The following is a 13654-nucleotide window of genomic DNA, read 5'->3' on the forward strand; positions in this document are numbered from 1 at the left end:
GCGCCGCGCGGCTGGGTCACGCGGGGAGCTCTCCTCCTTACCGCCTTCGCAGCTCCGCGCGGTTGATTTTAAGCGGTTGGTAAAGATCCAGCCAGGGGTCCCCAGCTAACAAATGCTCCCAGATAACCTGGAAAGCGTTAAACCCTGGGTAAAGCACCCGTACCTGTCGCAGGGGTTTATCCTGGGGGCAGTTTTGGCAGCCCGGGTTGGCCCTTTGGGCAGATGCTCTGGGGGGTTCACAGCCCACCTCTTCTAGCAGCACCCCCCGCCCCATGCCCAAACTCCACCAGGGAAAGGTCCTCAGCCCCCACCCAGCCTCCCCGGGTATTTTTTGCCGACAGCCCCAGGCAGCCCTTTTCCCTCCCGTGCCGCTGTGCGCAGCGCTGCTCCGACTCCCGTTTTCCACGGGCATCCATGTGCTGCCCATGGGGATCAGAGAGCAGCGGAGGAGCCGTGCGGCGGTCGCAGTGCCCGGGAAGGTGAGGCAGAAACTGAGGTGTCATTCAAACCCCCTGAAGTTCAGGGCTTGGAGCAGCATGGGCTCTGCAGACACAAGCGGTCAGAGGAGGGGCTGAGGCGCTCCACAGGCACCGACGGGCAGGGGATGCCCTTGGGAAGCGTCTCCCTCCGGGCACAGGGATGGTGTCGCCCGGCACCGGGACATCAGACCTTGCCCTGGCACGGCTTGGCTGGTGGAGCCATCCGCTCGCGGTGGGACGCCACAGCCACAGCCACCTGCCCAGAGCCGGAGGAACAAAAGAGGCCTGGGTGGGGAAAAACAACATACAAAAATAAAAAAAAAAAAAGAAGCAGAAAAAGAAAAAGGAGATTAGAAATTATAAACGGCAACAGACAACAACAACAACAAAAATATACAGCTTTCTCCTCAAACTGTTCTTTTAGCCCCAACAGCTTCTGCTGTGCAGAGCTCGCGTCTCCAAATTCACAGCTGCTGAAAAAAAAAAAAAAAAAAAAATCAAGTTTGTATCAGGAATCCGCAGAGCAGGGAGGAGAGAGATGAACACTACTGGACAGGGCCAAGATGAAATGGTTACTTAACACGACAGTGGGGAAGGCAACATTCAGCTCTGGGAGAAAATCTAGGCTAGCGTTCAGGAGCTGTCAGCAGCCATGAGAACTGGATCGGGGGTAGTGGGGATGCTGAAAAGGGAACCCACGGTTTACTTCTGTCCTGCAAACGCGGTGTTAGTCCCCGTCCCCATCCCTGTCCCCATCCCCGTGCGGCCGCGGTGCCTGCACGGGCAGGAGGCTGATGGAGCCCCACACACCCGCCCCGTTTCTCAGCTCCTTCCAAGACCCTGCGTATTAATAATTGATGGCAAAAGCTTATTTTAAGGCATGTAAGTCACCTTGTTCCCAGGGAGGCTTCTCCCCCTCACCCCCAAATCCTGCCTGTTTCCACTAGCACGGCACTAATCGAAGGCGCGTTATTCCCGGCTCTGCCTGGCGCAGGGTGGCTCCATCCCCTGAGACTCCGAAAACCCTGTACCTCTCGCTGCTGCCAGCACTTCCCTCCCTCCCTGCCGGCTCTTTCCCCCTGCAAAGTGACAGGGAAGTTAAAAAAGAGTTTTTTCAGCAGCCAAAGGAAGGAACCGGCCCCGTCCCATGTGTCCCCCATCTCTTAGGGGCTCTGCGGGTGTCTTTCACGGAGCCGCAGATGCAGAGGAGAGCAGAGGACAGGGGCACACAGGGACCAGAAAAATACCGCTTGTCTCCCTGTCTGGTGCAGAACAGGGTTGAGGGTGGGATGAGAGAGAGGAAAAGCTGCAGCTTCTTTTTCTTTTTGCTTTTCCGAGGAAAAATCCAGCCCTGCAAAGAGAGGGTTGCCCCGAGAAGCTGTGGCTGCCCCATCCCTGGAGGTGTTCAAGGCCAGGTTGGACGGGGCTCGGAGCAACCTGGGCTGGGGGGAGGTGTCCCTGCCCAGGGCAGGGGGTGGCACTGGGTGGTCTTTAAGGTCCCTTCCAACCCAAACCATTCTATGGTTCTGTGGGCAACCTCCCTGCACACAGGGATGCTCCAGGCTTTGAATCGCGACCGGGAGCGCTTCCAGCACGTGGAGGCCGGGCTCTTCCCTCGCTGTCGCGGCTCCCACAGGAGGGGTTGCCGGGAGAGCGGTGTGAGGCGGTGCTGGTGCGGGGGCTTTGGGCAGGACGGCAGAGCCCCTCGCAAACCCACAGCCCAATGCCCCGCAGCGAAGCGCCCTGGTGTGCTCACTCGACACCTTGCCCCGCTGCTTTGGAGACAGGCGAGCGCTTCAGTGGAGGAAAGCATCCCTCCCCGCCATCGTTTCTGAATTTCAGGACATTTTATATCCTTACTGATGGCAGAGAAGCACATTATCTGCTCCCAGAACTGCTCCCTTTCCCATGAGCTCCATCAACCAGCCCTAAGTCACTCGGGGGTCCCCAAAACCCTGCCCCATTCTCAGGGGGAAGACCTCTCTTACTGAGAGCACTGGTTTTGGTCTCTCTGTCTTCCCCACCCCAGCTTTGAGCTGTCAGAGCTCCGGTCTCAACCTCCTTCCTACAGCGTCTCTCCTCCCAGAGCACCTCCGTTTCCTGGGGCGGATGCAAGGCTGCTTAATTAGCCCTGCAAAGCGCAGGGTCCCTCATTAACAACCTTTTTGCTCTCAGTCCGGATTGTTTTGCGAGGTCGTCGCAGCTCCGTTTCTGCAAAGCCCAACCGCGGCTCGGCAGCCGGAGAGAAGGGCAAGAGCAGGCGCGGGGGCCGGAGCCCGCCCCCCGCTGTGCCTGGGTCCTGCCAGAGTTCGCCTTTGCACCAGCCCGCCGGCAGGCGACTCGCTGCCAAAAAACCAGAAAAAATGCATTTCCCACTGTCTTAACCTGCCTGTACCCCACCGAGCAAGGGGTGGCGGGTGCACGGGGCTCAGCTCTTCTACCCGACGCTGCCCCGGCCGTCCCCCACGCTGTCCCCAGCCCACACCCCCGCCACGCTCCGGGAGAGGCTCCGGTGCCGCCCTGAATTCCCGCAGCACCTTCCCTGGTGCAAAGCCATTTATCACCGCATACAAACAGCTCGCTCGCTAAAGGCCACGCCATGACAAAACGCCGATAGGTGTATTTACATTCAATATGTCCCGCTAATCTGGCCTTCAGAAAGCCTCTGCTGAATCTGTCCTTTCGTTCCTGGGTATCACCTCTTTAATCAGTCTCTCGTTACTGATCACAGATTGATTTCGGTTCCAGTAGCCAATAGGTTTTCCTTTTAATTTTCAGCATCACATTTAATTAAAGCAAGGTGGGTCCGACCCCATCAAATCATATCAAAGTCTGTCTAAGCCCCAGGTGAGTGAAAACACCGGCATAAATTATTGATCCATCTTTGCTCAGATTAATCTATCACTGCCTTTCCCTGGGCAGCTGGAGGCTGGAGCTCGCGAGATGTTGGTCTCGTGGCGGCTCTTTTGCGGCTGCTGAGGACACGGTGGTGGCACCAGCCAGGGAGGCACGGCCAAAAAACGGCTCCCCAAGAGCACCGTCTCCCTCACCCCCTTCTTGGGGCACAGCGGGTGCAGGCTTCACCCTGGGAGACGTTGCTAAACTTCCAGGGTTTGTTATCCTCCGGGAGGAGGATGCAAATGTCGGTGAGAAGTGGGATTAAAAAAAATATCCCTGTTTCTGCACACAGCTCAGACGAAAGGCCCTTGGGCTGGAAGAACAAGTGGTTTTCTCCCGACTGAGAGACCCTGGAGCTGAAGGGTCGGCGGGAGCAATGCTCGGGGCAGGGAAACCCTGCGCCCCTGCCCGGCCGCTGCGGCTGAAGCAGATTTCCAAGCGATCAATGGAAACCACCGCAAAGCTCATACCTGGAGGCGGTTTTACGGTGTGCGGAGGAGATGAGGACCCACAAGATGTGGCTGCAATGGGGAAAGAAAACCGAGCAGACGGACACAAAGGGAGGTGCCCGCCGCTGCTCGGCCCCCCGGCGCCGGCGAGGTTTGCCCCGGGTGAGCACCGCCAGCCCCGAGCCGGGGGGGATTTTCTGCCCCTCCCCGGGCTGGGCGAGAGCCTGAGCGAAGAAATGATCCCAAAATGCTAAAACCCAGCAGAGCCTTGGAGAGCTCGACAGGTCCTCTGCGGCTTGGCTGGAGCTGGCTCCTCCAGCCCTGCAGCTCCCAAACCCGGAGAGCAAAGCCGCCTTTCGGATTATGAATAAAGATCGAGCCGAGGCGTCCCTCCCGCTCCCGCCGGCAGCCGCTCTCCTGCCTGAATACTAATTGCTGGTCTAAGCTGAGACCACTCAAACGCAGGTTTGGGGCCGGGGTCTGGAAGAGGCAATGGTGTATTTGCACCGTTTGCGGGAAAAAAACCCAGGTGGCTTTGCTGGATCCAGAAAACTTCTGTTCTTGGAATAAACTTTGGACGCTGCCAAAAGCTGAGAGGGGTGAAGGGCTGGATAGAAATAGCTGGGGACTGGGGAGGGTTTGCCAACAGCATCAGATCAGCTTGTGAGTCAGCAGCATTAGCTCTCACCTCAACAAGCAATCTGCAAATTGTGCAAATCTGCTTTTCACAGTTCACCTCACCTGCTAAATGGCCTCAGATTTACAGCTTGGGTGTTCGCGCTCAAGAACGACTGAGTTAATGAAGAAGCAGAAGGAGGGGGGGGATTAAAACAAACACACAAGGATTTGGATCTCATTTGAGGCAATGGCTGGAGCCATCCCGTGCGAGGGTTTATGCCACACGACGTTTGGCAGAGCTCCTTTTGCAATGACATCCCCAGAAACACCTGAGGCCGGTTCGGGAGCCGGGCATCCCTTTGGCTTCCCCATTTTTCCCACCTGCTCGCTGCAGCCGCAGCCCCCAGCGGGCAGGGCGGCGCTTTGATCAGGTAAAGATTTCCAATCCTTCTGGATTAAAATCCTCCCGTCATCAAACGCAAACCGGACAAGGGGATCAGTCTGTGCAAGGAGAAGATGAAAGGGGCTGTGTTTCCCCTCCCTTTGTAAAGTGGCGAGATCAATACCGAGTTTCCACGGGGATAAAAGAGTCAGCTCGGCTGCGGGGGAAACTGCCTGGGAAGGAGGAGGCAGGAGGAGAATGAGTCGGTGGAAAGAGCCACCCCAGGGTTTACCTTTAAAGTATTTTTAGCACCGAGCTCGGGAGAACAAGCTGCAACCAAATAGTTCAGAGCAGGACAAGTAGAGGACATCCGCGTCTCATGGAGTTACCTTTGTGCAAAGGTCCCCTGAGCAGAGCTGGGGAACGGAGAAGGAGCTCAGGAGAAGGGAGAAGGTTGCGGCGAGTTCGGCTGCTTCTTGCGCTGAGCTTCTTGGAAGCGCGTGAAAGGAGGATGGCGGCTTTAAAGCGTCTCTTGGGGTCTCACCCCTTGGCTTTTAGATCTTGAAAAGAAAATCTATCAGCTCTTCACGCAGGGCCGTGTGTGGGAAGGTACCTGTTAGTCCCACCTGTGTGAAATCTCAGTGTTCAGAAACCCGCAGGGGATGCACTGGGTACTCCTGTGCCACCACTTCGCCCCTCCAGTGCCGTCCTGGCCCCGAGGCTGGACCACCATCTCTCTGAGCAAACCCCTTGGCTGCGGGGCAGGTTTAATGCCAATCTCTGCATCGGGGGCTTTTCCACGGGCGCAAGCGGTCAGTCATCTTTTACCACAGCAACTGGGAATGTCAATCCCGTTACAATCCTTAATTCGAATGGCGTTTGCTCTCTTTCGAGATAATGTCATCTTAATGTTCTCCAACTGGCTACTATTAATCTTGCACCGCAGACGGACAGATCATTATGAATGGGGGGAGCGGGGGGGGTCTGTAGCACAGATTGATCAAGCACGTTACAAAAAAGTGATGTGATTTATGTCTATATTACACCACATATTAGGCTCTTTCTATAAGCTGGCCCCTGAGCAAATGCAAGTACGTGTCCCACACGCAATGGCATTGTTTCTTTAACTAGCTGGGTGGACACAACGTGGGGACGTTTAACGGGGTGTAATTAAATCCTGGTGGGAGAAACACCTTCCTGCAAACAGCGGTCGGAAAAGAGGACAGTCCAGTGCACCTCTACCCTGCGCTGGGGACCCGACACCTCCCCTGCCCCGGTGCTGCGCCCGGGGCAACGTGGGGGCTGCCAGACCTCCCCATGGAGCGACCCCACGTCCCTCTTCTTGAGGTCTGCACCCCCTTCTCTCTTTTTCTCCCCCAGCATCACCGGGCTTCGTTCCCTCTTCCCATGCAATGCAACTGAGAGCTGAGCAGCGAACAGTTCACCCCTTCTCATCCAACAGCCCTAATCCCGGACCCCACGGACACCCCTGGGAGCACACCACCTCTCCGGCGTCCCTGTGCCCTGCGCCGTGCCGGAGGTCCCAGGGACCTCCTTCTGCTGAGCCTCCGTCCTCCAGCCCGTCCCGCGCTCAGGCAGAGGCCGCAGATGACACCTTTGAAGGTGTTATTAAACCAACAGCGGGACGCAGGCTCTTTGCCCAGACCCGTCTCTGACCTCTTACTGCTTCAGGGGCTCACAGATGCCTACCCACAAGTTACTTCTATCTTATTCAGCCTGATAAAGCATCTCCGCTTGTCCTAGAGCATCACCTCATGAGGTTTAACAGCTGCTGCATTCCCTCCCAGAGACGGTTGTGTTGCTGCACCCTGGGACCCATCCAAGATCTATCGAAGCCAGTGGAAAACTCCCATTGACATCAATCAATCCAAGATTAAAAAGGGTTTTTAAAGCCCGTGATATCTCAGGGATGAAAGATCAAAATATGACTATTTTCAAAATTCACATTTTAAAGAAATCTGAGTTTCCATAGCCAATAAAAACCCAGCATTGCCTGTTGTCATGAAAAGCAGGAAACCGTTCTTGTCCTGCAAACACCGAGCATGGGGAAAAACTGCTGAGATCTAAGCACAGACTTGGAGGACGGAGCGGAGCCCGTGTGCCAAAACCCACCTCTGAACTCACATCGAAGAACGCCGCAAGCCAGGAGGCTCTTCAGCACTGATGGCCTTGAGCGCAGTAAGAAAGAACAGCAAACGAACCCTGTTTCCTCAAAATAGTAGAGGATGAGGACAACCGGTGAACTACCCGGGTGTGTGAGTTATTTCTTTGGAATCGGAGCCTAAAAAGGAAGAGCTTTATCTACAGCCGGTAAAACAACAGAATTAAAATAGCATTAAACCAGACCAAGAGCAAGTTACTCTGTGCTAAGAGTCCTTCGAGAGAAAGTTTGGGTTGGCAGCACCAATTTAAAATGCTGTTTACAAATCAGTGACTCAGAGGTGGGGGTTTTATTTCTGTTTTGGGGGTGTGTGTGTGTGTTACTTACTACTTTCCTTTCTAAATGCCCTTTAAAAGCTTTACTTTTTCCACGCTGCGTCTCTATCGAGTAGTTTTCACACAGTGCTCGCGCAGAGCCCCGACAGAACTAGGCTTGGGAGAAATAAAGTAAATCCACTTTTAATCTCAAGGGACGAAGGTGTTGCTTTTTGTTTCTATCACCACTATTTAATGATAAATATTTTCAGTGCTTCTGATAACCTGGGTGAGGACGTTATCGATTGCTCTCCCTTGTGCTCGGAGGTGGCTTGTATTAAAAAAGAGATAACTCAGCTCTTTTCTAGTTCGGAGCCGCCAGGAAAAGGCCCATGTTCGACTGCTTTTTAAGTAGTGGTGGACGATCCCCCTTCTCCCATCCTCAGGAAAACCGTTAAAAATGTTCTTAGATGAAAAATAAACACTAAGCTTTTTGCTGAATTTTGTAACAGTCCATTAATGGTAAAACAACCCAAAGAATTATTAACAGCAGCAAACAAACTGGTTTGGAAACTGAGATGTCAAATGTGGGACTACACCCGAGGATAGGAGCTGAATTTATGAAGAAAACGTAGAGTTTTACAGCCTCTTGTGCAGGTATGGGCGCTTCTTTCTCGCGGAGGGCAGTATCCCCCGCACACTGGTATCAGCTGCAGTAATATCTGAGAGCTCCTCTCTGGTTTCCCAATACAGTTAACACAGTTGCCAGCAGAGCTTGAGCAGGACTTTTCTTCCTTACTGATCACCCACTGCTCCTTTAAGGATGGCAAAATGTCATATCGCAGTAATTTTAAGCGTTTCGTGGCACAGCTTTGCCGCTGTCTTACATCAGCAATTTGCAGTTTTAATTTCACGGGTGTCTGTAATTACGGGAGTACAGTGAGGTGCGCAGTAAAAACATAAAGAAAATCTTAAGAGCTTAGTAGTTTCATTTTTTTGGCATGTTTTGTTGAATACTTGCGGTTTAATTTCCCCGTGTTTTTCAGTAGGAGAAAAATATTTAATACAAAGAATCTAATTTGACTGTAATCTTCCACGGCTGTTGCCTCCAAACCACGGGCAGTGGTGGAAATTGAATTGCGTGGGAGGGGGAGATCATGAGCCCATCGTACATCAGCATCAATCACTCCCCTCAAGCAGTGACAGAGGGGGAGTTGTCATCCAAAATTCGGAGGTGAATTCACCCTGTGCCTGAGCGGAACAGACCGTTACCTGAAGGACCGGTACGGTTCCTCTCCCTCCCCTTAGCTGGGGGCACATCTGAGTCAGAAACCCAGGTTTTGGGGAAATTTTGGAAGAAGGGTTCTGGAAGTGAGGGAGTTTTGCAGCAGAACAGAGTCACCTCTTGGCTCAGGAGGAATTTATCACGAGAGCAGGAGTTACACAGGAGCTGGGTACAAACTCCGCGAGAGAAAACGAAATGTAATCAAACCTCCTGTTCAGGTCCCGTTTTTAACGATTCTTGCTCAAATCCAGCGTTTTGGGACCTCACCTGCCTCCGGCTCACCCCCAGCCCAGGGCCGGGCTCTCCCACCCCCCCGGGGAACAGCTTTCCTCCCCCCGGCGGGGCCCCGCCAGCCCCTCGGCGGAGCTTTCCTCCCTTGCCATTCTGCTCTGACATTTCGCTTTCCTTCAGCCCCCCCGGCGGGTTTCAGCCTCTGCAGCTCTGCGAACCGACGGCCGGATGGCTTTTTCGTCGAGCAGAAAGCCAACGGCGTCCGCAGGTCACCTCTCCCCGGAGCTGCTCTATAGATCCTTCTGAACCGAGGGGACGCCACAGCCCCATTGTCACCCGCCGCCCGCGCCGGGGGGAACTTCAGCACCTTTAAAAAAAAATTAAAAGCAAAGGCTCCCGCTTTCTTCTCAGCATTTTAAAGAGGGATCGTCAACAGTAGCGAAGCTATAAGGAAAAGAAAAAGGGCTAAAAATACCTTAATAAAACCAGGCGGGAAGTGCAGATGGTGAGAGACAAGGGCACGGCAGCGCCGCACCAGCACAGGCTGCTTCTCCCCGCTATCCCTTTTATTTTTACCCCGAGGCTACGGTGAGATTTCCTGCTAAGAATTCCTCACCTGCGGATGCCGGATGAGCAGTTTGTCGTGAAAACTCAATAGCTGAAATGTCGGTACGGGGGGTTAATTGTAACCGGGGAGATCAATCCCAGCCTGCGTTATTGTTTCACGAGCGTAACTTCTATAATCACGTTTTGAGGCAAATATTTGTTCTTACGAATTCAAACTAACCTCACCGTTCATATTTTTCACATATTTGTTGCTCTCTGGAACTATTCCTCGGCTGATTTGCAGGAACTTGTTGGAGATGTTGAACACGGACAGACCCGAGCGTGGTGCACGTTGGCGTCTTTAAACCCCCAAATGACCGAACAACAGAACACCCCCGTCCTTGACCCCAGCCCTCCGGTTTTCAGAGCAACTTTTTGATCAGCACAAACCCCTCTATTACCAACTACGAGGACTCTCATTTTAGATTAGCCTCTTTATTAACATAAAAAAGGAAATAAAATGAGAAATGCTCAGCTGTCCCTGCGTTCCCACAGTTCAATAAAAGACCATTTACATTCCTGTGCCATAATTCTTTTTTTTTTTTCCCCTCCCCTTTCATTTTTACGACGCAAACCTGGTGATCAGGTGTTAGTGCCACTGTTGAGCTTTACAGAAGATAAAATGCCAGATGATAAAAAAGCCCCGGTTGTTGCAAAGGCAAACACCTCTGACCTCCCAGAGGGTTCACCGCTCTCCTCGCGTTAATGAGGAGCACATCTGGAGATGTCTCCTGTTTTGATCACTCGCGTTTAAAAGGAAAGAAAAAAGACAACCTCAAAAATTCTAACAAGTTCATGAGACATACGTGTCTTTATAGGAACTAATTATCTGGTATTGAAATCAGAGTCCCTCAAAGCAAGAGAGGTGACACAAACCCCGATGACTGCAGCTGTCGCTCGTGGAACCACCAACTCCATCCGCGTCCCGACGGCTCCTGAGCAACGAACCGCCACGGGCAAAACAGCCGACGTCTGCGGCAGAGAAACGCAGCCGAAGCCGACACTTCCCCCATTTACTTGCAGCAAATCTCCTCTTCTGAAGGATGCCAGGCGAGTTTGGAAGAAGAAAAGCCCTGCCTGGCAATGGTGCGCCAGTGATAAACTGGGGGAACTGGGGACTTGGGCTCCTTGGGGGCTGTGAGGTTCAAACCGCTGGAGGGGCGAGTTCCCCTCCAAAGCTGGGGGAGGCAGTCGGGGACGTGGACTTGGGTGCTAAATTCACTGATGAAACCTGCATTGAGCGCCAGCCGAGAGGTGGATCTGTCACCCTACTGCATGTTTTTGCACTAAATCTATAGCCTGAATCTGTATTACGGTCACACAGGCAGAGGTGCGGACGGCAGTAGAGGCGTTGGAGGTTTCCACGCAGCGGTGGGCAACAGCTATTGAAGGAGACACATGAGGCTCCTGCCGAACCTGCACGCTGGGGTCCCGGCCACATCTCCCACCTCCGGGCGGTCGGCCCGCTGCGTGCATCGGTGGGGAGCGAGGAGCGATGGGTTCCCGGCTCAAAGCTAGTAGAAAGACTAGTCGGAGGGCAGGTACCGGGGGTGAAGATGCCCGGTCCCAGCACTGCCTCTACGCAGACCCTCCATCGGCAGCGGGCCAGTTGCTTCGGAAGGTTTTGTTCGTCTTTGTAATTCACAGACCTGGAGACGGACACCAGAACAAGCAGCAGCGCTGACACTCAGAATGAGGATCCTCAACACCCGCTACGGCTCACCGTTCCTGCTCTCACGGCTCAGTGCTACCCGAAGGACCCGCACCTCAGACAGGACTGCAGCACCTCTGCACCACACAGAGCTCCAAGGCTCCCGGTGAGAGACAAATATCCTGATATTTAAGCTGCATTTTAACCTTGAGAAGCAATTTTCAAACCCACAGAGCGATTCTGACGAGCCTCACCGAAACCGCACCTACCGAATTGGCAAGAACGATGCGCTTCCCTTCCTGCCAGCCCCGGGATTCGGGTCAGGTGGATCTCCCTTCACTTTGTCATCATCATCATGGCTTAACTGTTCTACAAGACGAACTGGGTGTCACGTAAACTTGCAGGAAGCCCTGGGGTTCCGAGCAGGCAGGCGGCGGTACGTGTGAAACCTGATGAGCCTTCGGTGGGTTTAGCCGAGAAGGCATTCTGTGGTCCAAGAACTCGCAGGAGCACGGCCGGGCACCCAGAGCCCGAGTGCTGCAGGTACGGCCAGGGCTGCTGTCGTGGGCTTCCTCTCCTCCCAGTAAAATTTATCATAAGGCTATTGGGAGAGACCAAAGAGAAAAGGCAAGTACTCTGTCCTCTTCGAGCCCTTCCCCAAAAGCTCGGGCAGGAACGATTCCGGCTTTGAAATGGGACTGTACGTAGCACTTCCCGCTCTCTCTTATTACGTTTTCTGGGTTAATATTTTAACGCAGATTGCTCACGGTGGCGCGCAGCTCCCAATTAACCGAGGGACTAATTTAAAAAATGTATTTGTTTCCAAGTAGCCACTAAAAACTTCGTAAGAAGGTAACAAATATACAAGAAAGGGAAGAGAACTAAAAGGCTTTGGTTAGAAAATTAAAGTTGTTTGCCATGGCTTGATGGCTTAATCAGTCGATCAATATTGTTCACAGGGCAGGCGGGGAGGGAGCCGTGAGCTGCCATGAAAAATGCATGAGGGGACAAGGGAGACCTGGGAGTAGAAAATTAAAAAGTCAGCCTGTTACATTTGTCCAATATTGGCAGAGAAATTAAAGTGGTTTGGGGAGGGGTGCTGGGAGGGAAGAGGGGCGCCGGCTGCAATAGGCACTGCGTATCTGCTGCGGCTTCCCTTCGCCAGAGAAACTTGCACATTAATTAAGTTGCTTTCTTAGCGAAAAGATGGATTTTGTAACCTTTAGCACTCGTGAGCGCCACAAGCACAGTAGGTGGGGTTTGCACACGGGAAAATAACCCGGGATTTCTTCACACGAGGGATGCAGCAGAAGACCGCGTGTTCCGAGGGGGTAAGTGACACCGCGGTGACACTGACCAGGCTGCGCAATGCGCGTTCCTGCACGACTGGGTGGGACGAACATATCACGGCGCTATAAACAACAATGCCGGAACGGTGCAGTTCTGTAACACGTACAACCTGAGCCGCTAAAAGCAGCACTGCCGTTTCTGCAGGTAGATTAGTTTCCTTTCCTCTCTCCCTGTTAAATTTGGCTCCAGCGCTGTGCTTCCCCTGCAGATATAAGCATGAGGAGCAACGCACTTCTAGAAGATGCTCCAGAAGAGGGGAGAGCCAACCACTCTTCAGGGATCACAGTCATCACCGTTTGCCTTAAAGATATTAAGGCAACATTAAGGTTGCTCATCCTGCAACTAAACTGCTTTTTGCCACCCATCCCTTTTAACTAAGGGGGAAAAAGACAAATAATAGTGTCCAGTATCCAAGCTACGAAGCGGAGGAAGAACACCAAAACGGCATATTGTGAAAACAGCTTTTTAGTTGCAATCTCCCAGTTGTTATTCCTCGCATTCAAAACTCTGAGCAAGCTTCGGCTCGCCTCGGAAATCCACACCTCGGCAAGGATCGGCCACCGGCCACCCCGCGTTCAGACTTCCAGGCCAGTAAGCAGAGACCAGCGCCCACTGCAACCAAACTGCTGCGATTCACACGCTTTAGAAGAATTTAGACAGTTGAATTTCATTCTCCAAAGTGGAAACATTCCAACCCGTCGCACTGAAAGGGTTGCAGGGACAGAAATCGCCGTTTCTCCCAAGGCCTCCCCACGGGGAGACGATCCCCTCCTCCCCCAGTTCGCTGGCGGCAGGAACGTGACAAACGGGTTTGCGTTGCACTTCCGTAAGACAATTAATTTTGTACTGTGGTACCTCCAGTGAGTTTTATGACCCTCCATCAGGCGCACCAATTACAGGTTTAAAATTTCAGGCTCAATTAACACCCAGACCGGTTGATGCTGTTTTCTGCAACTAATTATCTCCAAGTGCCAAGACGTGATTCCACACACAATACTTTTGTGAACTTGAGGATTTGCTTTCTACACCATTATTTAAGTATAAACAGAACGGAGCAGACAGCAGCATCCAGAGCAGGATGGATACCATATTATGACCTTTTTAGTAACAACAACAAAAGTTGCTTACGCTATCAGAAACCCAAGCCGCCTAATTAGTACAGTAACGGGACAGATAGCAGGGCTGCTTATTTACAAGGCGCTCTCTCATCTAAGATGCACACATTGTTCTGTCTTGGGTGATCTTTGTACCAAGAAGGCTACTTGGGTC

The sequence above is a fragment of the Charadrius vociferus genome, unplaced genomic scaffold (assembly GCF_000708025.1).
Source record: "Charadrius vociferus isolate BGI_N301 unplaced genomic scaffold, ASM70802v2 scaffold549, whole genome shotgun sequence".
NCBI lineage: Eukaryota > Metazoa > Chordata > Aves > Charadriiformes > Charadriidae > Charadrius > Charadrius vociferus.